Source organism: Colias croceus, chromosome 13 (assembly GCF_905220415.1).
Source record: "Colias croceus chromosome 13, ilColCroc2.1".
Taxonomy (NCBI): Eukaryota; Metazoa; Arthropoda; class Insecta; order Lepidoptera; family Pieridae; genus Colias; species Colias croceus.
This window is the reverse complement of record NC_059549.1, coordinates 9,920,156-9,923,731: the sequence shown is the minus strand read 5'-3', so window position 1 is coordinate 9,923,731 and position 3,576 is coordinate 9,920,156.

The window sequence follows — 3,576 nt, the reverse complement described above, 5'->3', positions numbered from 1 at the left end:
CCGCATCAAAATCCGTAATTTGAAGGATTTAAGCATACAAAGGGACATAGAGACAGAGAAAGACTTCGTTATATACCTACTACGTAGTGATTAATTATTATAACCTGTAAAATGACTTATCTCCTGTTTATAATATACCTAAGTTTGTAAATATCGTTCCATTCCAAAATTATTTTATTTTACAACTTTTCAAACAATGTTTTTATAAGAAAAAGCCTTATTAAATTGTTTTTCCCGCCAATCTCTTTTACTTTACACCACACAAAGGGTGTATATTAACTGTCATTCGCAAGAATCGCAGCGTTGATTAATCACAGACAGACGGACATGTGATTGTATTTATATATAGATTTAATTGTGCCCTTTATAATGTCTTGTGAGTTTCATTAAAGATAATTAAGATATATTCGCTATTCAGGTAGAAAGTACCTTTTTATGAACTAAAACTAGCTTTGCCTGCGACTTCGTTCGGGTGAGAGTATATGGTTTTTCAATATAAATCCAGGATAGAAATTCCCCATAAAAAGACTTATTTTGCTGTTAGGTACTTCCAGGACAAGTTCTATTAAAATCGGTTGAGCCGTTCCAAAGATGAAGGACTAGCTTTAAGGCATAGGCAGAAGAAAAAAGTAAGTATCATGTTTATACTACACACACTTGAAAAAACTCAAACACTTCAATTTTATTCATATGTGCGAGTATCTAATTCGTACGCATACATTTTTTGTTACTTCGTGGCGGGAGGGCCCTATACAAATTTTCATCCCCTATTTTACGCCCTTCAAGTTTGTTTTCGCTATAAATAAATTCCCTATTTCCTTCTTCAAGGCTCCATTGATTTAAGTGTCAAAACTCATCAGAATACGTTTAGCAGTTTTGTTTGAAAACGTAAGATAGAGCCGGACTCGTATTGAGCATTTATGGTTATAATTATTTTCAAATTTAAAGCTGTACAATATTTTTAAAGCTTTTCGAATACATAAATAACTTTAAAGTATTTATCAATAATTGCTCTACAAAGTGTGACCAAATACGATATGACCTTTTTAACTGGTTATTTTAATGTTAAATAAGTAGCTACCTACCAAGCAATATTGATTTATTATACATAGATACCTACTTATACATAACTAGATTTCCGCCCGCGGCTTCGCCCGCGTTTGCAAAGGAAAACCCGCATAGTTCCCGTTCCCGTGGGATTTCCGGGATAAAAACTATCCTATGTGTTAATCCAAGTTACCCTCTATATGTGTGCTAAATTTCATTGCAATCGGTTCAGTAGTTTTTACGTGAAAGAGTAACAAACATCCATACAAACTTTCGCATTTATAATATTAGTCGGCGTTAGTTGACCTATTTATAAATCAAGAAAGGACAGATTTTGAAGCTTTTTTGTAATTAGTGTGTTATTTAAAATTTGATAACTTAATAAAACGTTAATTATATTGTAACAAGTAAAAACTATCTATTTTTTAAATTCCTGGAAATTTTATAACAACGGTAATAATTGGCTTGGTTGGTAGTGGCCCTGCCTTCTAAGCCAGAGGTCGTGGGTTCGATCCCCACCCGGGGCAAATATTTGAGTGATGAACATAGATGTTGGCTCTGTGTCTGGGTGTTAATTATCTATATAAGTATTTATTTAAAATTATATATGTATGTTTATCAGCCATCTGGTTTCCATAACACAAGCGAAAGCTTAGTATGGGATCAGATCGTGCCGTTTGTGAAAAATTGTTCCGAAATATTATTTATTTATTATTTATTTAATAGAGATTCCACGTTAGAATTTCCCCTGGCATTTGTCACAATGAAACAGCAAAGTTTTTAACTTATAAAATACTTAAATACCATATCTAAGTATTCTGCCATTATCTCATAAATGATAAATAACCCAGGAGATGACAAGCAGGTGGCAAGATGATAAACATTGGATCCTTATAAGGACAATAATATATAATTATGTTGTAATATTTTTTTCTTATCGGAATTTATTCTGATGTCATATTTTTATACTATTACCACGTTTCCGTAATTCGCACGTAATGGATATATTAATTACGTGCTTTGTGTACTAGTTATGAGCTCCGGCGTTGCTTGCACCGTGTATTTTTTTGACGTGACAACGTCTTATAATTCGATAGAGCCGGCTGGCTGCACGCCCGAAACATGACTCATGCGGCGTTACCTCGCTCTGAGGCGTTCCAGTGCAAGCAAGAGCGCGGAATGAGCGACAAAGAAGGACAATCGTTGTCACGTTCAACTATCGTCAGTAAACTGACTTTACAGACAACCAATTTTTTTAATGAAACGTCAGTCCTAACTTCTTATTCTTCTCTCTACCTCTATAAATAAGAACATAAATTTAATATTATGACACACATAACAAATCCGTTGTATAGAAAATTATACTGAAATTAAGATAAAGTTTAAATTAGTAATTCTGAGCTCCAATATTCATCAAGGTCCTATCTCTATTATAACAAGCTTATACTAAAAAAAATCTCTCTGTAAGAAAAACCGCAACCAAATGGAGTCAGCGGTTTGCGATGTGCACAGCGACTCACATTCCTCCTTTTTACATCGGGGGTTAAAAACTCCCAACGAATACTTTCCTCTGTAGAGGGACAAACAAACACATTAACGCTAATTATATAGTAATTTTAGTTACAGTTACTGTGTGCGACAATGTTGTCTTCTGTAGTTTCTTATGATATTTTGAAATAGGCTTTTATAAATAAAATAGTTACACGCTTAAACTCATGAAATATCACTGATAATAATAATTATTAATTAGTGTGCAAAGTTTGACAGATTAAAAAAAAAGTTTTTTCATTCAAAAAAAAGATTCAAAATCCGTTTAAAGTCGGTCAAAATCTAGTCTATAGGAGTCGATTACATACAAACATACAGGTGAAGCTAATTAAAGCGTGTTTAACCCTTTAAAACTAAGTATATTTCTACAGCACAAATTTTCTAATAAGTAGGTACCTATTCAAAACCAACTACAATTAAATCGACAAACAGACAAACATAACTTTTTATTATATATTTCAAGATTTACGACCCGTTGATATATTGGTGATGTAAAGGTTAATACCAGATAAGGCATAGTTTATGTTTTCTATACCTCTCACACTAGTTAAAAAAAGTGCATGTTTTTCCTTATGTTAGTACCTATTATTGCATGATACATATTTTATTGGATGGACAGCATTCACTTTACCTAAAAGAATATAAAAATTATTTGGCAATAATTAAAAATGTAAAAAGTATTTAAATATTCTCGTTTACATTGCAAGTAGGTATATTGAATGTATCTACAATCAAATAAAATTGATACAATAGAGTTTAGTAAAATAGTTTATGTAATGCAACAAATAAATGCAACTCAGGTCCACAAATATACCTTCATCATCATGTATTTCATTAAAAATATTACATATTATTTATGTACCTATTTTACATAACAGTGATCCTTTTCAATATTTTTTTATTAAACATTATTTACCTAAGTAATAAAATAAATATAATTAAAACCTTATTTAAACCTAATTCCACCCAACAAAACATCTC